General features: G+C 36.1%; 1 protein-coding gene across 13 annotated transcripts in view; it reads left to right on the top strand.

Annotated features, from left to right (window-relative positions):
- KLF12 (KLF transcription factor 12) overlaps positions 1-26,291 on the top strand; it is a 591,716-nt gene that overhangs the window by 196,054 nt on the left and 369,371 nt on the right. The window contains exon 1 of one of the 13 annotated variants that reach the window (XM_077855384.1): positions 15,608-15,625. The exons of the other annotated variants lie outside the window; for them this stretch is intronic. The gene's annotated coding sequence lies outside the window, so the exon portion shown is untranslated. Of the gene's footprint in view, positions 1-15,607; positions 15,626-26,291 lie in introns of those variants that run through there. 13 annotated transcript variants of the gene reach the window in all.

The raw sequence follows: 26,291 nt of genomic DNA on the forward strand, positions 1-26,291 counted from the left end.
ACAGAGCTTAAATACATAGTAGAGGGTCCCAAATAGGAATATAGCTCTTGGGGCTCTAACTCAAAATCTGTACCAGAGGACTCCGTGTTTCTGGATATGGTGGAAGTTCTAATCGTAATTATAATGATGATGATGATAATAATAATAATTATTATTATTATTTGATTGGCCTAGCAGTTTATAACACCAAGCTTCTGCCAGAAGGTAAGCAATACTGACAGTAATTACCTGGATCATTTTTAGCACTTAATTAAAATGGGCCCAATGTCCTCTCATCAGTGTGTGATTTCAAGATATACTGAGTAGTGAGTTCAGCATTTGTTGTGAATGATAAACTGAAAATTGGAATTATCTTTAGTATTAGAGTTGGAATGGTTACATTCCCAGGACCAAGATTTCTGGGGTTTTATGAGGAGGTGAATGCTACAGAGAGAAATTTAGAGCTGAAGTGTCTAAATATCATTTGATAGTAGAACCTAACTGTGGTTCATAACAAGTAGTTTAGCTGGTGGGTTGTTTCCATTTCTTAGTTTCTTTATTGGCTTTGTATGTATCATAAAGGGAGAAAAATGGAAAATTGAATTCCGAATATCTGTGTGGCAGGCCAACAGATGCACCTAGAAGTCAAAAGGAATATTTTTAAAAAGTATTTGGAGGAGCACTTTGTGGAGTTGGGGTTTGAGTATGGAAAAATAATGAGTTGCCGCTTTTGAAAAAAAGTTGCTTTGCAGACATTTAAATCATAAAAGCACATGAATATATGTATAACATTTATATTTTAAAGTATGGTGTGTAGTTAAGTGTTTGTGAAAATACTGGAAACTTAAAAATGTGTTAAAAATGTTGGGATGTAGTGTCTGAGTCTTGTTAAGCAGCAAAGCTCAGCAGCATATGTAGTATCCGATCTTTGGGCCAGGGTTGCAATGCCTCACAAGTTACTGTGATTTAATAATGGGTTTTAGAAATTTGAAACTGTTTAAGCAAACTAACTGTACAGTCACATTTATAGCTCATACATGCTATGATTTTGTGTCCCAGTTTCCTCCAGTATTTACTTGTTAACTAAAAAGAAAGGGCAACTTTGTATTGTGAACCCAGCAAATACATCCAATGCATACTAATCACATTCTCACAGTTAAAGGTTCATTTACAGATGTTTGTAGAAGTGATATTTCATTGTACTTTCTGAAAATGCCAGGTGTTCATGTAAACTCTCTAAGATGAGAGCTCAGCAAATAACTTTATTTTATACTCGTCATAAAATCATTGAGAAAATACCTGTTTTGCCATCCTTGAACACAACTCTTGGAGATGTTTTAAGAGATGAAATTGGTATTGTATTCATTTTTTAACTGAATTCATATGAATTGAATGGAGCTATATATTTTACTTTTTTTTTTTTTTAAAGAGCTGTGATTCAGAGAATTACAGTAACTATAAGGAATGAGATTTGGAATTTGAACTGTGAAATGTCTGACTTGTTATTTCTAATAAATCCAGGTTTTTCACTTTTCTTTTTTTTGGTCTCCCCTTTCACTTAATGAATTAAGCTAAGGCCACAGACTGTGTTGGGCACTTCCTGAACTTGGTCATAAACCCGTTTCTACTTTTTTGGAGCTCTCTCTGCAGGCTTTTAGTCTTTTTACTCTTCCATCACACCCCTAGAGAAGAAGAAGGCTTTTGAGAAGGTGGCATTTTGGCTGCTTTCTTGTTTTATTGTGAATTTCAGTGATACTGGAAGGTAATTTTTTTTTTACTTCTAATAAGCAGTAACCACATGTATGAGCCAAGGATAAAAGGAAAAATGACACTGGTAGAGTTTTCTTGCCGTAGGTATAACCTACTTAGTTTCCTAGGAAACAGAAACATCATTTACAAATATTGATTTGAAAAAGCTGGTAGGAAATCCTAGGCCATTGTTCCTGCCTTTAAAATAGTTCCTCTGAAGAGATCAAGTTAAATAATTGCATCCTGAATGATCACATTTTATTTAGAATATATCTTGCATATTGAGTGATTCTCTAATTGGGATCGAGGTTCATTTTGGTTGTAATGTTTGTTACACATAGCTTGCTCACCTGTGCTGGAGAAATTGGTAACTTTTTTTATCCTGTAGCTGGGTAGTCTTCTCACCCACCGTTTGCTTTTCTGAGCACTGTGCTGAATGCCAATGAAAGCATCTGAGGGAATATAAACATAAGATGCGGCTAAGAGTTTAACGACGAACTCTTGTAGTCCATTTTGTGGAAAACTTTTGGAGTTTGAATTTTGCTTCTTTCAATATTACCAGTTTAGATGAAAGCTTTCTAAGTTTTATTACTCAAAGGGGGAAGAAGAGAGCCACCAGAAAAAGCCTCTGAGCACTTGTCAGCAAATTAACTTAAGAGGAACTGCTCAGGATATGTGTAAAAGTTGAGCCTCTTCAGACAAAAAGAGCTAGCTCATGACATGGTGAAAGATGGTAAGAATCTAGGTGGGAAACCTACCTTCATCAGTGGATCCTATGAGAGCACAAGAGATACAGGATGTGTTTGTGTGTGTGTGTGTGTGTGCGCGCGTATAACTGCGTGTCCTTGATGGCATCACAATACTGTGCTGAAGACAACTCAGCACACGCAGTGCTATCCTAGAATCTGATAATATGCCTTGGCAGAAGTCATTCTCAAAGTAACTAGTGTTCAAAATGGTAACCTCAAGTCACTAAGAATAGTTAGTTTTCAGTACAGACTTCATAAGGGATTAAAAATGTGTAATGCAGTTTATAATCATTAAAAATTATAAAAATTATGAGACTGAAGTGTTCACTATCAAAACTGTTTGATAGATCACTATACCAAAGCCCTTTTAGAGAATTTATTCCTTGAAGATTCCAAATAGTTAGGGTTTTACGACATACAGTTTTACTGTCATCAACCCCTAGGGTTTCTTTCTTTTTTTTTTTTTTTAAAGATTTTATTTATTTATTCGTGAGAGACAGAGAGAGAGGCAGAGACCTAGGCAGAGGGTGAAGCAGGCTCCATGCAGGGAGCCCGACGCGGGACTCGATCCCAGGACCCCAGGATCACACCCTGGGCTGAAGGCGGCACTAAACTGCCGAGCCACCTGGGCTGCCCAACCCTTAGTGTTTCTAATCTGAAATCCCACATGGAGTTTTCAGTCACAATCGAAGGATCTGAAAAAGGGGAAATGAACTGATCTTTATTCTACCTGGAGATTTGAAAAAATGTGAGCTTTTTGGGCTGTGGAACATATGATCAGAGTCTATATAAAATGCAGACTTTATTGATCACAGCTCAGAAATCTGGATTAGAGATGAGTTCTCCCATGAAATCTGGACAATATTAAGTGTAAAACAAGTGAAAGGAAATAATGCTGCATACAATGAGTAGAGTAACTGTTATACTGTTAAGTAATATAATAATGTACTGTTAAATATATTATGTACGAGAAGTGTTTTATGCTAAAAAATCTTCAAAAAAAAATCTTCAAAAATGCTTTAAAAATGTAACCAAATCAATAGGACAATGGATATTAAAGCTTTTTTGGTTGTAGAAGAAAATATTAACTGAGTTCCTTCTATGTGACAGGCTTTGTGCTTCATCTGGGGATTCCTGGCCCTAATCCATTCCCCTTAGAAATACACAATCTGGTGAGGAGACAACCCATGATCTGTCTGTCATGCAAATGTGAAATATAAAGGAAAGCAACAGAGTGCTTGGGAAGGCCACTTCGTTCAGACCCTTTCTTCCCCTCCATGAAGGAATGTGCATATGCTTTTTTATTTTTATTTTATTATTTTTTTTAGTAAGAGTGCCAGTGTGAATGAATAGGGCAGGGAGAGAATCTTAGCAGGCTGTTTGCTGGGTGGTGCTCCATCTCATGACCCTGAGATCATGACCTGAGCTGAAATCAAGAGTTACAAGCTTAACTGACTGAGCAACCCAGGTGTACCACATATGCTTTTTTAAACCTATAGTTTCTAAATATCTGCAGTATGTATATTTTATATTTAGTCATCTTAAAACTATTATCCTTTGCTTTCTCAAATGGTAAAGGATTAGAGGATAGATAATTTAAATGAACATGATTTTAAACTTTTCATTCTGTATATGTGTGCTTGTATGTGTATATGGTAAATACTTCTATGTATGAGATGTACTTGAAAATATAAAGTTATATATGTCAATCAACAGAATATACTGATTTAAATTCTGGAACCACATACTTGTGTAACTTAAATGTAAAATATCTCTTGGCTATTTTTTTTCATTGCTTTTCACTTACACACCTAATGAGCTCTGAAATATTTGGAACCAGTTCTCCTTTCCCAAGGAGGGAATGATTTTAAGATGTTTTTAGTTAGTAACTTATGTTGAAATCAAAGTGTATAAATAGTGGTTGCTATCTAAACCATTGTGATGCTCCTTTACATTAATTTGTATTCTTATTTATCTTACATACCTGCAGAAATTGACCTGAGGAATAATGTATTGATTATAGGCCTTCTTACTATTTTTAATTTTTAGAGTCAATTCTTGACTGTATTTTCTTTTTTGCGTATGATGGATATACTTTGAAAAAACTTAACTAGAACTTTATAGCTAGAGTGTTGAAAAATTAGTCTAATTCCTTCAAATTATTTGCAAACAGATGACAATGACTATATTATGGTTATTTATAGTTTACAGTTATTTTTTCATTAAATGGAACTCCAGCTCTCCCTAAACTTTTGACTTCCATATTTTAATTTCTTTATTCTTTGTCTCATGTTTTTGGGCATTAATGTCAGTAAAGGCAACTTAAAAAGTTGCAATTAATTCCCATGAGATCTGGGACACTTTAGATTTTTGTAAGTGTTCATATCAAATATATTGATAAATGGGAAGTAATTGCAAGAACTAAGAGACACTGCATCTCATTTTTTCATATAGGTGTTAGAGGGAAGAGTTAAGACGTGGTTTTGATGAGGGAAGAGCATGAGTATTGGCAAAATGAGGAAAATAGCATAGTATTTTGTGTTAAACATTAGGAGACAGAGTATGTAACATAGAAATCACTTTTTTTTTAAAACCCAAGTTTTGGGTATATGCAATCTGTCCCCAGAACATGATTTCACCTCCTACAGGTGCCCATGGTGATGCTTTTTACAACTTCACTATAGCAAATGAAACAACCACTAACTTCACTACCATTATCTAGTTTATTTTTTATTTTTTTAATTTTTATTTATTATTTATGATAGTCACAGAGAGAGAGAGAGAGAGAGAGAGAGAGAGAGGCAGAGACACAGGCAGAGGGAGAAGCAGGCTCCATGCACCGGGAGTCCAACGTGGGATTCGATCCCGGGTCTCCAGGATCGCGCCCTGGGCCAAAGGCAGGCGCCAAACCGCTGCGCCACCCAGGGATCCCTAGTTTATTTTTTAGCAGACATTTAACTCAGGCTGGTGGCACTAGGTTATGGAGCACTATTTTGTAGTCAGTGAAGGATCTAATGGAACTTTTCAAGTACAGCAGCAACATGGTGAAAACAATAATGTGAAAAGCTTAATCTGAACAGCATGCAGATTGGATTTAATGGAGGAGAAACTAGAGTCAAGGAGATCCAAGTAGGAAATAAAAATTGTGGTCTAGCCTAAAATAAGGATGTTTTGGAATGCAAGCAGTAAGTAGAATTAAGAACATTTCCTGAAGAATATTTTGATGCCAGGGAATTACAAATGGAGAGAAAGAGGGAGAGAGGATGCTGATGTTTCAGGACTGGGTGATTTGGATAATGATGATGCCATTTCCACAGGGTCATTGTGGGAGAGACGATTTGGGGTTATATTCTGAGTTCAGTACTACTTATATTATGTATAAGTTGATTGTAGAGCATCTGGGTGCATGTGTGCTAACATCATTAAAATTAGGGAACTGGAACTCACGTAAGATCTTTGAGGTAGGAAAAGATTTGAGCAAGAGTTCTGGGTGAAGCTTTGAGACATTGTTCCATCCTTGAGGGAGGAAGGTAGTTGACCTTTCTTCAGAAACTATTTTAACACTTGCCTCCAAGATTTTATTTCTTTTCCACTTATCCATTAGCATTTCCTAACTATGTGATTCAGTCAATTAAGATGTGTTTGATGATGAGTAAGGAGAATGAACTCACACTGGCTTTTATTAATAATAAGGGACTTGGGTTGCCTCATCATAGAAAATCCAGAGGTAGGTAGGCCTTCAGAATTAGTGTGGTTTAACATCTGAACAGTATCATCAGGGATGGATACAGTTTCTTTGTATCTGTTTCGGTTTTAATTTTAGCCTGGTTCTTCTAGAAGCGTATGGGAATGAGAGGAAGGTATCTTGTTGTTTTACGTGTAGAGTGAGAAGAAGTTGGCTTCTGGCAGCTCTCTGAAGGTTAGGAAGCATTTTTCTCAGGTGCCATGTATGACAAATACACCATAGTTCACCATGATCATGGGATATTTTTCCATTCATATAGACCTTCATTTCTTTCAACAGAAATGAAACTAAATGGTTTTTAGTTTTCACAGTTTAGGTTTTGTAGTTCTTTTGTCAAATTATTAAGTAATAGAATTCTTTTAGTTGAGGTATAGTTGACATATAACACTGCATTAGTTTCAGATTCGATGTTTGTGTGTGTTCCAAGTGGATCACCAGTGTCTAGTGAACATCTTCATTGTGCATAGTTATAGAATTATTTTATTTTATTTTTTTTTATTTTTAAAGATTTTATTTATTCATGAGAAACAGAGAGAGAGGCAGAGACAAAGGCAGAGGGAGAAGCAGGCTCCATGCAGGGAGCCCGATGCGGGACTTGATCCCGGGTCTCCAGGATCGTGCTCTGGGCTGAAGGCGGTGCTAAACCCCCCTGAGCCACCCAGGCTGCCCAGTTATAGAATTTTTTAAAAGATTTTATTTATCATGAGAGACACACAGAGAGAGGCAGAGACATAGACAGAGGGAGAAGCAGGCTTCCCACAGGAAGCCTGATGTGGGACTCCATCCCTGGATCCTGGGATCACGCCCTGAGCTGAAGGCAGATGCTCAACTGCTGAGCCACCCAGGTATCCCTAGAATTTTGTTTTCTTTTGGAGATAGCTGGTAAGATTTTCTTTGTTAGCAGTGTTAAATAGGGAACATAGTAGTATTAACTTTAGTTAGGTAGAGCTGTTTTCTTAATTTCATTTTTGGATTATTCAAGCAAGGGTATAGAAATACAATTGATTTTTGTATATTTATCTTGTATCGTGCAACTTTTGAATTATTTATTCTAAGTTTTAAAATGAGTTCTGTAGGAATTTCTAATATATGGGCGTGTCTTCTGCAAATAGAGTTAGTCTTTCCAGTCTGAATGGCTTTTATTTCTTTTTCTTGATTAATTGCCCTGGCTAGAACTTTTAATACAATATTGAAGAGAAGTGAGAACAGATATTCTTGTCTCTTTGATCTCATGGGGAAAGTTTCTAGTCTTTCACCATTAAGTATGATATAATCTGTTGGTTTTGGTAAATGGCCTTTATCTTGTTGAGCACATTCTCTTCTATTCCTAGCTTTTTTTTTTTTTGTGCTTTTATTGTGAAAACGGGTTGAGTGTTTTTCAAATGCGTTTATTAATATCACGTGGTTTTTGTTTTTTTAGTCTGTTGATAGGTGTGTTACATTAAGTGATTTTTTTCAGATATTAAACCAAGTTTGTTTTGTATAGATTACATATCATGACCATGTGGGATAATGATATGTAATCCATTTTACATGTTGTTGGATGTGGCTTCAGTGATATTTTGTTGAGGATATTTGTATCTGTGTTCATAAGCAATAATAGTCTGTAGTTTTCTTGAAATGTCTTTGTTGCAAATAATTCATTTTTAAATGCCTAGATGTTTGGATTAACTGAAATTTCAATATATAATTGATCAGGATTTCTTTATAGGCTTGTTGAAGTATGTACTTATTAAATACAATGGCATATGAATCAACAGTCTCTACCATTGTGTTTTGCATATATATACACACACATATATATTTTAAGGATTGAGAAGAAAACAGTAACATCCATTTTTACAGTGGAATGAGCGAATCTATTATATTTATGAATGCAGTGTGTTTTCTGTTCTCCATTCTTTTTTTTTTTTTGTATGGGTGGATATGTTTATTGACTTTGTGTGTGTGTGTGTGTTTATAGGATTAATTTACCCCGTCATATACCTGAAAAGCAATAAATATATTTCAATATGAATAAAGTAAAATGAATGCTATGGAGATTAAGCTTGGATTTGTATTTAGAATTTTATTAACTTTTTTCAATGATTAAAACATTAGAATTTTATAAATAATTGTGCAGTTCCAGAAAATGTAGTAGAATAATTTATTGTGCAGATTTCTTATTATTTTAAGAGCTTGGGACACAATACAGTAGTTTATAGTTTCTATAGTGGATTAAATATCTCTGAAGGTTGGTAGTCAGTGGAATTTCTGGACAGAAGGTTTGCCAAATAGTTGTTTGCTCACCATCTTTCATGGAATTCTTTTTTGCAGACCCTTTCCTTTGGGTCCCATGATGTTGAGGGAGAACAGTACCATACTTTTCTCTCCAGTCTGTAGGATACCACTCCCTCATCCCTGTGAGGTTTCTAAGAATAAGGGGTACACTAGTAAAACTAACCTGGGTCATGCCCTCATTTAGTGTTCCCTTTGTTAAGAATGGACCTGAGTGTAGTAACAGGCAGTTCTTTCTCTTCTGCTCATTTACTGTTTGTGCATTTAGTGGGCCTTCCTCTAGAGCCCACTCCTGGCTTCCTCTTCACAATGCACTGAGAACAACCAATTAATTATATAGCAGTACCTTACACATTACAGAGATTCTCATTTGACACTAATAACTGAAGAACTTATTACCTCTAATTTACGAATAAAAAAAGCCTGAGGCTCAAGAACTTTAATGACATGACTAGAAGCTTAGAATGACATGACCAGAAGCTGACATAAGCTGGGGTTGGAAGCCTCAATTCTATCAGATTATAAGCTCCTTGAGAACAGGGAGTAGTACATTTTTATCAGTGATTTAGCTGCAGCACTTAGCATATGTATCTTGGCTTAGACATGTGGTAAATAAATGAGTCCCTGCTTCCTACCAAGGTGGCTGACCCCAACTCTGCTATTGTGAGATTGCCAATGCAGATGATTCTGGACTCTTACAGAAAAGCTGAAGCTTTCTTCTTAGGGCCCAGGGGCATCAGCTACTTTCAGAAGTGAGAAAATCCTCCCAGGATTTTCTTTTAAACCATTTTGCTATTCTGTCTCTGACCTGCATTAACTTGTGATAGAGGACCTTTGTCAACATTCACGTCATGTGGGCTTGCTGGTGACTGAGCTTCTGGTCCCATGTGCTTCTGAGGGCAGAATTTATGAGGCTCCTGCTTCATATCTGAGTTCACCTCTTGGGCTATGATCTACTTCTTATTCAACAAGTTGTGTTGTCAGAATTAACTCCAAATGAAATTATTGCCGAACAATGTCACAGTTCTTCTCCAGCCATCCTCAGTGGCACATAAGTAAAACATGCTATTCTGTTAACACTTGGAAGATGGAAGGAGAGATTTACATCTCTATATTTACATGTTTAAAACAAAAATGCTACCAGATGATTATTAGTCTCTCCCTATGCTTAAAATATCAGTGATTTATTTAGCTAATAATTTTAACAAAAATTGGCTTTTATAATTTAAAACTTTTATATTTACATCAAGTATTAAAAACTCATTATAACTTTCATAATTTTTAATGCATAAAAATATGAAGCAGACTGAAAGTAAAATTTATCTTAAAATTGATTGCAGCTTTTCCTCATTAAGGATGATCATTTGCTCAAAGTATGGTTTTAGCAGGCACCAGCAGTCCCTTTTTCAACACGATACTTGGCTTTTGGCTTGGATGCTATATGATCTTGTGCTATTTCTGTGTTCCACTGATAGTTTGCACCAGATTTACCAGAAGGATGTGTTAAAATGCAGAATCCTAGGTCTAACCCAGATGATTCAATTAGAACCTTTGAAAGTGGACCTCAGGAATTGGCATTTAAATAAGCTCCTCATTGATGGCGGTGAAGTCTAAAGTCAGATGCCCATGAACAAGGTAAGAATCAGAGTCACAAAGATCTTGAATTTAGTTTCTCCACCAGTGGAGGCTGACATTTATACTGTGACATTTATATCTGAAAATAGGAATGATGGTAACAGTAATTACCTCAAGGAGGTGAGAGTTTTCAGGGAATTATATGTAAACTAATTAGTGCAGTGTCTGGTACATAGCAAGTGCTCAAGAAAGGCCACTGGTAGCAAGAGCCAGTGTGGTGCTTGTTGTTACTATTATCATTGTACCCAAATGATATAATAGCTGCTAGGACTCCTAATCCCTTCAAAATGAGGATATGAATGTTGCCAGAAAAATAACTTTCCAGAGAGTTGAGAAGTCATTGCCAGATGTTGTCAACCTATGGCCCACAGCCTGGTTTTATAAATAAAGTTTTATGGGTGTACAGCCATCCCATTTGTCTAAGTATTGTCTGTGGTTGCTTTGGAGTCTGGCCTACAAAGCTGAAAATGCTTCCTGGCTCTCAACAGAAAGGTTTGCTGACTCTTGCTCTGTGCTAAGGTGGATTTTGGCCAAAGCTTCATCAGTGTGAGACCATGGTGCAGAGGCAGTCAGGTGTTGATAATAAAAGAGAGTGCTGTAACAGTGACCAGTTTTCCTACTCTGGGCTTCTCCTACTATCCTGCTGTCTCAGGTCTTTAAGAAGAGCCAGCCCTTCACTGTCCTTTCTGCCACTGCCTTCTCACTCCACCTAAAAATCAGTGACAGGGTCCTGAACCATTTTTGCATCTGGAAAGCCAGTTGGGTGAGTACTTTGGGGGCTCTTAGGACTTAGGTGGTATAGTCCCTACAAATAATAACATGGAAAGTAAAATAGTATATAGAGAACATGTAGACAAAACACAGTCACATGCCCTGTTGGACTTTCTTTCTTTTTTTTTTTTTTTTAATTTCTTTTTAAAAAAGATTTTATTTATTCACGAGAGACAGAGAGAGAGAGAGAGAGAGAAAGGCAGAGACACAGGCAGAGGGAGAAGCAAGCTCCATGCAGGGAGCCCGATGTGGGACTCCATCCTTGGACTCCAGGATCACACCCTGGGGTGAAGGCAGGTGCTAAACCGCTGAGCCACCCAGGCATCCTGCTGTTGGGCTTTCTTATGATCAATTTTGAATTCATATTAAGTTCTAGAAATATCTTATAATTCATCTCCTTCCACCTCTAAATTAAAACCAAAACCAGGGGTACCTGGGTGGCTCAGTTGGTTAAGTGTCTAACTCTTGATTTCTGCTCAGGTAATGATCTCAGGGTCTAGGATCAAGCCGCATGTTAGCTCCTCACTTGGTGAGGAGTCTGCTGGAAATTCTCTCCCTCTTCCCCTTGCTGCTGTGCTCACACAGGGACGCACACGCTCTCTCTAAAATAGATAAATAAATCTTTAAAAACCAAAACCAAACCCAACTATCAGACCAGAAAAATAAAATTGACATAAAATTGTATAAGGATCTTTTTTTTTTTTTTTGTATAAGGATCTTGTAAACAATCACAACCTAATTCTCTAAATCTAAAACTCTAAATGGAGATAAAATTGTTGAAATTTATGGTTACCTTTCACAAATGAAGCTTACCTTCTAGAACTTTTATGAACAAACTTTGTATCATGCTGAAGCATATAAGCAATGATTAACTTATGACATTATGATGTTTTCCAACACTTTTAGTAGGAGTATTTCACTTTCCCAAAAGTACTGGTTATATTCTTTTTGCATTAGGGTCTAATGTCATGGGCTCTAGCTGAGAAAGAATCTCTGGTCTGTTGGTTTATAGTCAATCCTTAACATAATTTTATATGGTCTTTGAAGTAATACTATATAAGGTATCTCCATTTTGCATATATTCATGAAACTACACAGACCTCTAATAGGCTTCAGCAAAAATATTTTGAGAGATCAAGCAATACTATTCCATGTTCTTGTGGATTTGATTATAGGTGCTTTTTTCTGTATTTTTTTCTTCAGTGTTTTCTTTCTCTGTATGTGTCTCATTTCTCCTTCACTTGGTCCCTTAACTCTGTTCTTCCCCTTGTCCTGCTCCTTTAACTGGTTGTGATATATAGTGTATCTCTCGTGTTGAATGTTTATGCAGTAGAACTAGCACAGCATCTAATATTTCTCTTTAAAAAAAATTCCTGCCAAACAATAATTGTTTTATGTGCTCTTTGATTAATATTTTTATTAGCTTGCTGACTCTCCAATAACAAAAAAAAAAGTTCCCATCCCCTGTTTTCTTGGCCTCTTTGTGTTGCTGGCTCAGAGTGTTTTATTGTTTGATGGAGTAGATAAAATTCCCCTGATGTTTCCTACTCACTCTAAATTTGGAATACACCTACTGTATTCTTTTAGGCTTTATTGTTTCCTAAACTATCTATTTAAATACAGTCCTAAAGCCTAAACGGAACACTGTTATTGTGGCTAAAAATAATATGTGTAATGGAGCAGTAGATTTGACTTCATTACCATCTTCATAACCATGCAAAACCCAGCATTCTCACAAAGCACTCAGTAAGGTCTAGTGATTATTAAATTTTGCCAGTTCCATGGTAAATGTATAATGGTTACTTGTAGTGATTTGTAAATGGAGTGGTGGGAATAACTTGACCTTTAAATCCAGTGGGCCTTTCTTAAAACCCTGATATTTAGAGGAAAGGCAGAGGCATCCATAAGGACACTCATCAAAGGGAAAGCTCTTGCCTATTACTGAACAGAATAGTATCCAGTGCAACCTTGTGATGCATCTATAGCAGAATGAGGAGGTTTTAGTCTATTATTTTATATTGAGACTTCTATGAGCTGGAGACCATTTGTAGCTCTTTTATAGGGATTGGTTGATTTGATGTTCTTAATTTTCCTTTTATCATTTATCAGAAAACCTTTATATTATCCTAGGGTATTTTTTTTTTTTTTATTATAAGACAAATCTGTTTTCCCAGGTGAATTGAATTTAAATTCTGTTTTAATAAAGAACCTCACATACTTGTTCTATGACATTAAAATAGATGATTTTGCCATTTGAATTATTCTATTACACTTTATGATCTTGTACTTATGTTCTTGCTTTTCCCCAGTCTAAAATTCCCATCTGCCACTTCCTCCTCACTATATTCCCTCTTCTAACTCTTCCAACTCTCAAAACCTGATTCGTAGTTCAGATGCCATCTGCTCCAAGAAGCTGTCCTGCTTTGCAAAGTCAAATGAATGAATTTGGGTTTTTTTTTTTGCATCTTGATTTCTGTACTTTTAGAGACATTTTCCCTAGACTTATATTTCATAGTTGTTTTTTTTAGCTTTCAGTGATAAGTGTTGTGTATCAAGTTGAAGCATGTGAAATTACTATTATTCAACTGTTTTTGAGCTACAAACATGTCAGGTTCATATGTCAGAACCTAATACTTATTTGAACATTAACTGCACAGATCTTTGAAAATAAACTATGGTCTGAGTTCATTAAAACACATTTTGGACTTGGATTTATGTCTCTGTCGCAGAGCACTTACAGAGTTTACTAATGTATTCAAGAAATGTTTGTTGGAATCAGTTGGATTGTCCACGTTACTGTTACTTTTTATGAGATAACTAATAATTGATCTAGAAATGATGCCTGTTCTGTCGGTCACACCATTTGAAAACCGGGATCTATGAGTCCACTGTGTAACTCCCATCTATTGTCCACTCACTTCAATATTGTTAGACCCCTAAAGTTAAACTTGTCTGAGAGTCACTGTTCTTTCTGTTTTAGTTGTATACTCTATTGCCATTGTTGAAACATTTTGTCTTTACTTTGTCTATATTTGCCTTATTTTGTTTTCCTTATTGCAAAGGTAATTTTTTTACTTCTGATTTTTCCTCTCTCAAAATTTTCTACCAACTTAATTCTCAGTGGAAGGACTGTTAGTGCCCCCCAGCCTGGAAAATATTCCCTGGCTTGCTTTGTTTTATCATGGAAAAAAAAAATCTTTCTTTTGAAGTTATATTCTTGTGCTTGCTAAAGGTCCATTTAAATCACAGGAGATAAAAGTTGTACTGACAACCTTGGACGTTCCCTGTCCTTCGCCAGAAATAGCAAAGTAGATACTCATCTTGTACAAAAATATGTGCATGTTCACCCTCACTTCAAAACATCTTGTCTTTGGTGATTCTTATAGTAAGCAGTGTAGAAGTCTAAGTCAGCTCATAGTGTAGAATCTGGGGGTTACTGGACATGAGGTAGGATTGGAGGGGAACACAGTGTGGTGCTGAACAAATGGAGAAAACTGGCTTTTTCTCTACTGACAGGCGACAGGCTTTTTAGTCGAATACCATACAATCTCTTTCTTAGCTACTTACAATACAGTATAATTTCCTCAAGACAGGTTTTTCAGCTCCCTTCGTTTTTTTTCCTAACTGGAAGAAGTTTTACATGAGAAAATGAGATTTTGGAGTTGCAGGGAAAGCTCAATCTGTGAATATATTGAAATATTTTATGGCATCATATAGAAATGCATTTTTGTGTTAGTGAAGTTCTTTTGTCCGTGAACTAACAATTTTGCAGTATGATACTTTTAATTAGGTAAAATTTGTGATTGGCTCCTTTACAAGTTATGAGGCTTGTACAGACATTTTTCATTTTTAGACCCCATTAGTTGAGGGTGCTGGAACATGAGACTGTGGTCTATATAGTTAGAGCTGGTAGTTTTAATAATTAATGAAGGTGACTTATTTTCTTATATTTTCTGGTCAGAGTGGAGTAGGGTAACAGGTTATTGTAAATCTATGGGAGGAGACCACCTCTACCTGTATGTAGTGATTTAAACGTGTGTATTTTTGTTGCCAATGAATAAGACTACATCTTAACTGAGCACGGTTTGTAAACTCAGGGGTAGAGATCAGTGTATTCCTCCTGCCTAGGATGGTGTCTTGCACATGGCAAATCCTTAGTTATTATCTGTTGAGTGAATGGTTGAGTTGGTAAAATATCTACGAGTTGCTTAATGACATGTGTTGAGGTCTGAGGAACAGAGGGAAAAAACCCCCGTAACATTAAGTGTGATCTTTGAGGTTAGAAATTAGAAGTAGAGACACAAATCAGTGTATATTCATAGAATGATTAGTACTGAAATCTATAGTACTTAAAGTTATTTTTTTAAATAAAAACAGAGGCAACATTTGTGATAATGTCATTTTCTAAATTACTGAACACCTATCTTGTACCACTTATTGCATAGGTGTTTTACATATGTTATCTGAGTGAATCATCATGACAAATCTGATTATTATCCCTGTTATTCCTCCCTGAGATCATCGAGGTTCAGTATCATTCTCAAGATCACATAGCAATTAAGTGGCAGTGTTAAGCTGTAAGACCTATTATGTCTGCCAGTACTAGTGCTTATTGCTTCGTTGCTTCTCTAGTTTTCTAGAGCCTGTCTGGACCAGGATTGCCGCAGGATGGTAGTTGGGTACCAGAGACAAGACTTGGAGCTCTTCCTAAACCAGAAATGTAAGACAAATCCTGCTGTCACTGTAGCCGGGCTCCACCCATCGGACTGGTTCAGTGATGGAAGATGGAATACTATATAGAGACATTAAGGGACTTCCCTTGTCTCTGCCCTCATCAATATCAATGTTAAAATCCATACATTTTTTTAGTAATATTTTCAGGCTCGTCAGTTTCCATCATAGGAAGTATTTTATGTATACTTATAAATAGTCGTTGAACACAAGGTGCAGTGTTCATCATGGCTGCCATTGTGTTTGAGTTGCCTGTAATTAGAAAACTGGCATAATTGATCTCTGTTTGCCAGTTTTAGGTTCCTCCCCTGGGAAGATTTTTACAAATGACGGTTGACTCTTGAATAGCATGAGTTTGAACTGTACGGATCTACTTCTACATGGATTTCTCCTTCTTCTTCTTCTTCTTCTTCTTCTTCTTCTTCTGATAACTACAATACAGTTCTATAAATGATTTAGCATTTTCTTTTCTCTAGTGTACTTTGTTGTGAGAATAAAGTATATATGTAACATACAAAATACATGTTCATTGACTGTGTTATTGGTAAGGCTTCCAGTCAGTAGCAGGTCATTAGTAATTAAGTTTTTTGGGTAGTTACAAGTTATATTTGGATTTTCAGTTGCATGGGGAGTTGGTGGTACCCTTAACCCCTGGGTAGTTCAAGGGCCAGCTGTACTAATTTCTTAGCCCAATCTCCAGGAAACCTGTCAGTAGGCTTGTATTGGGGCTCAGGAAATCAGTCAGCCTATCTATCCATCTATCTATTCATGTGATTCTGTTTTCTTTTTCTTTTCTTCTTTTTTTCTTTTTACCATCTGATGATTTTTAAGCATTATAGGTCCCATTCTTTCCTGTTTCCTCCTCAGCATGCTTTTTAACATCTCTGAAGACAACTTAGTATAGTATAATAGTTTAATTGACAGAGTTTTTGTTTCTTGCACATAAAATAATGATACATTTTACAACTGATGGGGATTTATTTACAGTGATGGCAAAGTAGGTGAATTCTATAAGGGAAAATGATTACCTAGAAAATATCCATTTAGGGATGCCCTTATGATTCCCAGAGTGTAAATGTTTTAATTTAACTAAAGAACAGAGAAGCTATTTGGTTTCATTAATCAGTACATTCGAATCATTACTCTGAATGATTATGCTTCATTTATTTTGTGTCAGAATGTTTTCCACACAATAATAGAGAATAAAAGTGCATCATTAATTATAGTTGAGCAGCTCACACATGTGTGTGGATATGTATTTCCATATTGTCACACAATGAAGGAAATTTAATATAAGAAATAATTAATCTTTACAAAAGAATTGAAAATTCAATTAAATAATAGTATTAAATTCATGATCATTTATAATCATGCCTTATAACAGTTTTAAGTAATGCTTGAAAAAGTTTGGGAAAACATTTCCATCTGCTTGTGTCTTCCCTTTCTTAACAGAAAGCTTTTTTTTCATCCTAATATGGTTGTTATCCTTTGGGGCTAACAATTAGTTTGGAGAAGAGTGTAACTTTTTGTGAAATAGAATGGATTCATTTGCAGATCTGTGATGAGATTTCTGAAAGAGAAGGCTGCAAAAAAAGTTGTAGTTTTATGCATGGAAATTTGGACTTGCTCCTTTACTGTAAATAGGGACCCTTCCTGATAAGAACCTCTGTGTCAGTCTGCTTTTTTGGTAATCAGAACTTCCCTGTTCCTTAATAACATTTCTTCTGGCTCTTTCCCTTTCCTCTGGCTGGGACTCTTGTTTAAAAAAAAAACAAAAACAAAAAAACAAAAAAACCCATCCACAGAACTAACATACAAAACCCGCTTCCAGTATATAATTGCAATATCATGAAAACCCACTGTATCTTCCTAGATCCAAAAGGGGATGAAGGAAGCCAAGTACCAGTTTGGCTCATTGACTAAAGTAGAGGACTTAATTTATAGTTTAATAACTTCTTAAAAGGCAAATACATCTCTCCTTTATAGATGAGAAAATATGGAGACAAGAAAAATTTAAGCAGTTGAAGAGATACTACAGGGAAAAGTGGGTGGAGAACAAAATTTTAGAGATTCTTGGAACACATCATAGTCTCTCTGAACTCAGTGATCTCTCTTTCTGCAACAAAGCCAAAATAATTTCAACACTATTTTTTTCAAGCACCAGTTTTCAAATGGTTTCTTAAACATTGCTTCAGCTTACTCTTAAAATGAATTTCTGACTTACAGTTTTTTCGGCAATTTTGGGTAGTTTGTCTAAGAATACTCCACAAATGATGGGGTCAGATCTAGAATTTGGGACTTAGGACACTTAGGCACATTTCATTTCCACCACATCATACTTAGTGATTCACTAATAACTTAATCACATTTTATCCCTCACTCCCTGATTATGATATCATTAATTTCAGTATTTTAATGTTACTTTTTGTAATTTTACTTTGCTCCGGGCTGTGATTTTTAAAAGCTGTTGAAGCCAGAATTCTTTCAGTATGGATTGCACCCTTGATTTTAGAATATGAAAAAGAAAATGAAATTTAACATTAAAAATAGATTTATACTAATATTTTCTGGTCAGAGTGTCCCATGTACAGTTATGAAAAACCTCAATATAATTGAGAAAAATCTGCTTAAAAATTTATTTAACAGCTTTATTGAGAGATGATTCACATGCCAGTTCAACTTGTCTAAAGTATACAATTCATTAGGTTTGGTATATTCACAGAATTGTGCAATGCACCACAATAAATTTTAGTAGGTAAGAAAACCTACTTTTTAAAAATGGAGTATTTAGGAACATCCTGGTTCTTTTCAATTTTGGGCTTTTATGAATAGAGCTGCTTTTTAAAAAAAGTATAGGTAGTTTTAACAAAATAAGTAATCTTCAAATTAATGTCAGAATCATGTGTTTGAACACCTTTAATTATATTGCAATTATTTCTCAGCTATTTAGAGACATTTTGTGCCAGTGTGCTGAGCTGGATATCTAAAGCATTTTTTTTTTTTTTAAATTTTTGGTTTGTCAGTGTCCTAGTGTTTCTCCATTGCCTTTTTTGGTCAGAAGGGTAAAATAGATAATGTTTGCTGAAACAAAAGAATTTCATATATTGCTGTAGAAGCTATCAACATACTCATGGTTATTAAAATATAGGTTAAATTTCTATTGTAGCTTACCAAGTTCATAATAGATCCTGGGCAAAAAAATGTAACCATTATTTACCGAGCAGTGGTTCTTATAATTTGATGCAGATTAGAATCACATGCATATCTAAAATGGTAGTGCCTTTACCTGCTCCTTGGAGATTGTAATTTAATTGGTAATTTAATCCCACACGGGACCCAGGTACCAATGGCTGGCAAAATTTAAGTTTCCTACATGATTCTCATGTGTGGCCAGGGTTTAAAACTTGTTTTAATTTCTTGTTTTCAAAATTGTAGCAACAGAAGCCTGCAGCTTAATTTTTCCAAACTAGTTTAACTTTCATTTATCTGTCTGATGTCTCAAGAAAAAGAGCTGATTAAATCAAAACTGGATTAGAAAATGGTAGGGGGAGACCCTGATTAAATCTCTAGCTAGCACCTCTGAAGCTCATTTGCAGTATTGTTCATCTTTGTATCCTCAGTACTAGCAAATGCCTACTCTGCAGAAGTTCCTTATTTGCCTGCCTTCGTTTTATTTCTTTTCCGTTTCTTCCTTTCTTCGATATTTATTAAGTGCCTGCTGTCTGTTCCAGCGTTGTGTTATATCCCGAGGATATAAATACAATTTGGAATCCTTCTTACATTTGAGTTGGCAAAAGATGCATAATAAATATTTGTTGAATTGAATAGAATCACACCTGAGCCCTCTTGGCATACTGCTCTGCTGTGCCTCAAATCCTGTGTAAAAATTATGCCTTTCTGATATCCAGGAACATTCCAAGCATGGCCTGTCACTTCCTCATTTGTCTGCTTCCCTGTTAAATTCAGGGGCATCCCAAATCTAGCCAAGTTTAAGCCGTCGGGATAAAGTTGGTTAGCACTAGTAATTTAGATCTCACTTCTCCAGGTACCACAGACTCACCTGAGTCCTACCAATACCTGAGTTTTGGGTAAGCTCAGAGTCCAGTTAGGTCATAAAGACAAGAGACACTCTGACTCGTGGGATGGAAGTCAGTGGAGGCTGTCCCAGAGGACTTGTACAGCGTGACTGCCAGGTCTTCTGTTCAGTCCCATGGCCCATTTTGTTTTCTGGGAGCAGGGAAGGGAGGGGACACAGGGTGATCTTGTACCAGTTTATAAACTCTCACTGGGTCATCTCCTATGCTTCGATATTTCAGAGTTGATTTATTGGAAAAAAGTACCTACAGGTAGCAAAGTATCCACGTGCATGCATCTGCATGCATGCCACCCCCCACCCCCAATATTTAAGAATGAGAAAACAGCAGAAGACACAGTATTTTTAGTTTTGAATCCGTGATTTTGTTTTTACTTGAGTCTTTTGTACTTTTTGCCGCCTCTCAGCGTGTGGAAAATACCTTCTGAATGTGAATAAACAGATACGCAAAGCTGGGTGATGAATCTTGCTGTGGTGCTTCTAATGGAGGTCTAAAATGGAGGAAGAAAGATTGCAAGGTTTAGCAACACATTACTTCTTGTTGCAGCTTTGATGCCACTCTTAATATTATTAAATTATCCATGCAGTATTGAATAGTGTTGACCAGAATTAAAGCAGACCCCATGTTCTTAGGAAAATATTTGAAGAAATACGTTCTGCTTTTAAAATCAAGTAATTGAAGTTTAGGCGTTGAAGTAGTTCTCTCCTCACATAGCATGCCCTCCTGAATTCTTGCACTTTATATTTGGGGTCTTTGACTTACTTCATTTTACTAGTAATTTATTCTCTGGACATGTGTGTATTGGTGTGTGCCTTTTAAAAAAAGATTTGGTTTGTTTGGGAAATATAAGTATACCAAAGGAGCCTCTGTGGCCACCATTAGAACAAAGCTTCCTAATTTCAGTGTCATTAAGTTAGCAGCTGGTGCAGCTGAATTCAAAGGCACAAGCATGGTTATTGACTGTTTTCTCTAAAAACTGCCTGAACAAAGCATTTCCTTAAGCAATGTTGAGCAGGATTTGGAACTTCCTATGTCTCAGAAATGTCTCAGAAAGGTTTATGGAATTGCAAAGGTCAACATTACTACCCTCAGTCCATGGTATTTGACTCCTTTAAAAAATCTTGTATTTTGAAATCATGTGATTAGAATCCCTAAGTTAAAAAAAATCCAGCTAAATACATGTCATATCAGTTACTCTTAAATGTGTGATAACACACATGCTAATTTCAGAACAAGAAAGTTTCAAAAATTGGAACTTGCACTATAGCAATAATATGCTATTTTTACATATTATGTTTTATAGTTTCTTGTAGATAGTTAAGGAGAGTAATCTTTTATATAAATTTATATATCTTCTGTGAATATCTTGGAAATGGTAGTGATCAGGAGTTGCCTGAAACTTCTTCATGTATTTTTTTTATAATGCCCATGCTTTCATTTTTTATCATAATATTTTAACTTTTCTTTAAAAGTGTTGAGATATAATTGATATAGCATATTAATTTCAGGTGTACAACATAATGATTCAACATTTATGTATACTGTGAAATGATCATCACAATAAGTATAGTTAACATCCTCACCACATGTAGTTAACACATATTTTTCTTGTGGGGAGAACTTCAAAGATCTCTTAGCAACTTTTGAATATACAATTATGGTATTTTAAACTATAGGCACGGTGCTATATGTTAGCATCCCCAGGACTTGTTTATCTTATAACTGGAAATTTGTACCTTTTGGTCACTTTTACTCATGTTTCTCACTCCCGTGCCCTAAGTTTTCTTTTTAATTAGCATCTACCCTATGCCAGATTCTGTTAAGTGCCAACAGGTCTAAAAGAAAAGCATGGGCAGCCCAGGTGGCCCAGCGGTTGAGCGCCGCCTTCAGGCCCAGGGTGTGATCCTGGAGACCCAGGATCCAGTCCCACGTTGGGCTCCCAGATTAGAGCCTGCTTCTCCCTCTGCCCCCCTCCCCCCATCATAAATAAATAAAAAAATTAAAAAAAAATAAAAGCATGATAATGTGCAAACAGTTAAGTAATAATAAAGGTGGAATGTATTTTCGTGAGAAGATAGGTAGCATAGATCTGCTCTCATCTTTTTATTTCCAGGTAAATTTTTATTTCCAGGGGAAGTTTCCTTTACAGAGAGAGAACTCAGGTGGAGTTGAGAAGGTTGAGCCCTACCCCTGCATTTTCATTCTGTAATGTAAGTTTCTGTGGTAGATTGTCTAGTTCCAAGGGAAAGGCAAATTTGAGAAATACATGTATTTATTAGATTAACATTGTATTTTACATTCTTTTCTTAATACATGAAGAGTTCTCATTCTTCTCCATCAGCATCAATTTAGGATAAAATAACTATACAGGGTCAAACTCATGACCAGCCAAGGAGAGTCCTATCTCTGATAGCGCCCTGATGTGATTGACCTTTTAGCATAGTTCCCACAGTTAATTTCTTAAACTATTTGTTTCTATTAAATCCATTTCAGTTTGCTATCCATTAATTTTTTAAACTTTATGCAATTCAAAAGTTTACTCCCACAGATTAAGGAGTTATTTTATGTAGGTTTACTAACTGCCACATAAAGAAGTGCTATTTCCTTTTCTATAGGTTATTTATATTTCTCTCAGGTTTTAATGTGATATACCTGGGTGTACTTCTGTCAGGATTAGATGGAGAAATTGTATTATAAAATCAATGGCAATTTATTTGGCTTACGTTTCTATACCAAAACACCTAGCCCTCCTGCATTGTCGTAATCATTAAATTGTAATTAGGTGTCATCTTTAACATGTCTTTAGTAAGGTCTGGTGGTTAATACTATGTAGAGCATCACAACTCTGCAAAGGTAATGTATGTTTTTAATTTCAGTTCTCTTTGGCTTATGTTTATGTTTTGTTGCTATTTTATGTGGTTAAGAGTATATTAGAAAAATGTCTTCTGTGAGTTGTTCATAGTGACTTTGGGGCCCTGAGTTTATTAGTAACTTGTCATCCATGATCCTATAAACATATAAACTGATAATTTTTCCATCATGACCTGAATGATCTTTTACTTATCCATAAGGGAAATATTTCAGACCCACTCCCAGAGCCTCAAGAGGTCCCCTGTATTGCCCACAGGGAGAGTTTTAAAACTTCATTGCTGTTCTCATTCTTTCTACCAAAAAAAAAAAAAAAGGCCATTCTTTTGGTCACTGAAACAATAGGGGTCTATAGGTCAAGAACTTCTTCAGCTTCTCACGTGACTGGTTTGTGGTCCTATCACTGTCTAGTTCTATCCACCTTCTTCCTTCCAGCTCCGAGGCAGGTGAGTTCCTTTGGATTGGGACTGTCCTGACAGTGGTCCTCTTAGAATCTGGTTCCTTCCTGGCTTCTCTGAGGTTAGTGCCCTCACCACGTCTCCCTGCTCATTTTCATCTCCATTGACTTCTGAACTGATAAGAATTTCTAAAGTTTCATCATCTAAAAAAAAACCCAAACAACTTTTTCCTTTACTTTGTTCCATTCTTAAGGAAGAATCCTCTCTCTTTTTCTTCAGTTATAGGACAGCTTCTTAAAACAACTTGTTTCTACATCTTTATCTTCGAATTCATACTCCCACTTAAGGTACCTAAACTTCGCACCTGCTACCAGGCTCAAACTTCTTTTGTTAATAAAATACAGTGGTTTCATTAGTGGTCTTTCTTTTTTTTTTTTAAGATTTTATTTATTTATTCATAGAGACACACACAGAGAGAGAGGCAGAGACACAGAGGGAGAAGCAGGTTCCATGCACGGAGCCTGATGTGGGACTTGATTCAGGGTCTCCAGGACCACACCCCAGGCTGCAGTCTGTGCTAAACCACTGCGCCACCAGGGCTGCCCTCATTAGTGGTCTTATTTGACCTCGCTTTTACATTTGATGTGGTTAAATAATTCTTAAATTCCCTTCTCATACTATTCCCATGTTCCTGCTTCTTCCTTTTGGTTAATTCTTAGTCTCCTATATGGGTTATTCCTTTTCTTTTTGGCCCTAAAGGTGATACTCAGAAGTGTTTCTTCTCTCTCTCTCTCTCCTTTCTTAGTGTGCCTGTTTATTTCTGCATCTTCAAATTCTATTCACACAGTCATGAATCCTAAAAAGACATCTTCACCTCTTGATTGCAAAACCTAGATGGCAGACTTTCTATTAAATACTCCATGTGGATATATAATAGCATTTCAAAGTCGTCATGTTCAAAACTATATTATTTCTTCAAAATGCCGTCATTTCCTATTTTTGTTCATACATCTTTGTCAGTTGCTGAATTCTCAAACCTTGGCTCTCAGTTTTTGACTCATTATCACTCACTCCTTGGATCTCTCCTCAGTCAGGCTGATGTCACCTCCTGAGTATTGTTCTGTTGTTTTATTTTATCAGTAGACTATTTTCAGATTCTCATAACTGAGGTCTTCTTGTATTACTTTCATTCATTTTCTAAACTGTTTAGAAAACATGCTTTGCCGAAATACAAGTATGACTGTCATTCTTTTGTTTAAAATATGATTCCCCATAATTTATGGCCTGGAACTCCGGTAACTTTGTCCCTCATGATACAGCCACCCACCCTCTCTTTCCAGTCTTTTCACAGTTTGGGAACTTGTGGTGTCTGGGGAGCCCTGGTGCTGCTTAGCATGCCCCAGCTTTTGCACATGTGCTGTCAGAATGAGCCTTCTCACTTTAATACAGTCGCCTGCACTCACTCTTCTGGCCCCATCTGAATTATCACAGACCATACTGCTCTCTAGACTAAGCTCATTTTTTGTTGTTTTTTTCAACACTTAAACATTTACTTAGGATGCTTAGTATTTTCATTTTTTTAAAGTAGGCTTTACATCCAGTGTGGAGCCCAATGTGGGGCTTAAACTGACAACCCTGAGATCAAGACCTGGACTGAGATGGAGAGTCAGATGCTTAACTGACTAAGCTACCCAGGTGCCCCTTATGATGCTTAGTATAATAGTTGCTATTATTTGTTAGCATGTCCTTCTATCCCATTAAATTTTGGCATTTTGGAGGGCTAAAACCTTCTTCTTTGTATCCATAGTCCCTATCATAATGGTTGATACAAAGTAGGCATACTAATAAATACCGTGTAGCCTTATCAATGAGAGAAATAAAATTCAATAGTTGGTCATTTAGTCAAAAAAGTTGTAACAGTAGAGGAACATAAAATGATGTATACATATCTTAAATACTTTACTCAAATGTACAACTTATAAATACATTGTTTTTGACAAACCTTTTTTTCCAGTATGGATCCACAGATGGGTTCAGTGTTTCTTACCAAAATTAAACACATAGTGGGTTGTCTATTTTCTTCAGATTTTTTTTGAAGTAAAAACTTGGACATACTTTTGCCATTATTTATGGTTTATTCTTCCCATTGTTGTACAGTTATGATGCCTGTACCATATTTGATGCCAGTTTTTAAAAATTATATTTTTTATGAACTAATCTTTGAAAATTTTCAAGGCATTCAACTTTTTATAGGAACAGATACTATGCATCATTTCATCCTATTTCACTTAAGTAATAAGACAATAAAATCACATTATAATAAGGTGTAACTGCATAAGCAGATTTAGGATCAAATATGCTCTTACTACAAATTAGTTCAGTTGATTGCAGTAAGGGTACTCAGTTTGCTCAGGAAGGAGCCCACTGGTTGGAACATTCCAGGTGCATCAGTCAGTATGATGTACAAAAGGAAGGAGACCATTGGTTAATCTGGACAGTTAAGTGGAAGTTGGTTAAAAGCATTGTACCACGTTTGTCAGATTGATGCTGAAAGGATGGTTATCTCTGTTATGTTGCATTTTTGTAACTAGAAAAATTTAATACAAACTTTTTGCTTTCCTGTGCATTTTCTCATCCACATCATTTATAAAAATGTTAAATAAGACCACTTTGAGCACCTGTCTACCGGAAGCCCTCATGCTTATATGTCTGTTTCTTGGTCATTTGTCTACTGCTTTAACCATGGCAAAATGTGATTTTTAAAACTAGTCTTTGATTGCTTTCAGGTAGAGTGAGTGCTCAACCATATTCTATCATTAATTCCTGTTTATTTTTGTCCCTCAATATGTTGTTTCTTCAATATTTGGAAGGCCTTTATTTTGATAGTTCTGTGGCTGGGCACCCTGTTAGCATCTCTGTGGAGTGGCTGCTCGTAATTAAAATTTTATGTTAGCCAACAGTTTACAAATTACTTGAGTCTTTTTTTTTTTTTTTAACTTTTATTTATTTATGATAGTCACAGAGAGAGAGAGAGGCAGAGACACAGGCAGAGGGAGAAGCAGGCTCCATGCACCGGGAGCCTGATGTGGGATTCGATCCCGGGTCTCCAGGATCGCGCCCTGGGCCAAAGGCAGGCGCTAAACCGCTGCGCCACCCAGAGATCCCCACTTGAGTCTTTAACTCTGTGATAATACCAATCAGATTTTTGTTATATCTAGTTTAATAATCAGATTTAGACTTTTCCTTAAGTTAATCACGATTTAGTTCCTGCAACCTGTTTCAAAATATAAGTTGT

This window comes from Canis aureus, chromosome 17 (assembly GCF_053574225.1).
Source record: "Canis aureus isolate CA01 chromosome 17, VMU_Caureus_v.1.0, whole genome shotgun sequence".
Lineage (NCBI taxonomy): Eukaryota > Metazoa > Chordata > Mammalia > Carnivora > Canidae > Canis > Canis aureus.